Genomic DNA, 327 nt, shown 5'->3' on the forward strand with positions numbered 1-327 from the left:
TATTTGAGCCGTTCATGCCAGACTGGGGAGAGAGGTGTTGTAATAATGTAAAATATGTGAAAAATTATGTGTTTTCCGAACAATCTAGTATGAGAGCCTGTTCTAGTACACCCCCAACACAAAATCAAGACTTTGTAAAAGAACATAAAATGACTCCTTTAAAGAATAAGTTCACCCAAAAATGAAAATTTGCTGAAAATTTACTCACACTTACGCCATCCAAGGTGTAGATGAGTTTGTTTCCTCATTGTAACAGTTTTGGAGAAATGTAGCATTGCATCACTTGCTCACCAGTGGATCCTCTGCAGTGAATGGGGGGCGTCACAA

At 38.5% G+C, this 327-nt stretch overlaps 1 protein-coding gene across 1 annotated transcript in view; it reads left to right on the forward strand.

Annotated features, from left to right (window-relative positions):
• Window positions 1-327, forward strand: part of LOC107654053 (glucokinase regulatory protein-like) — an 8,942-nt gene that overhangs the window by 7,480 nt on the left and 1,135 nt on the right.

The sequence above is a fragment of the Sinocyclocheilus anshuiensis genome, unplaced genomic scaffold, assembly GCF_001515605.1.
Source record: "Sinocyclocheilus anshuiensis isolate Anshui unplaced genomic scaffold, SAMN03320099.WGS_v1.1 scaffold1561, whole genome shotgun sequence".
Lineage (NCBI taxonomy): Eukaryota > Metazoa > Chordata > Actinopteri > Cypriniformes > Cyprinidae > Sinocyclocheilus > Sinocyclocheilus anshuiensis.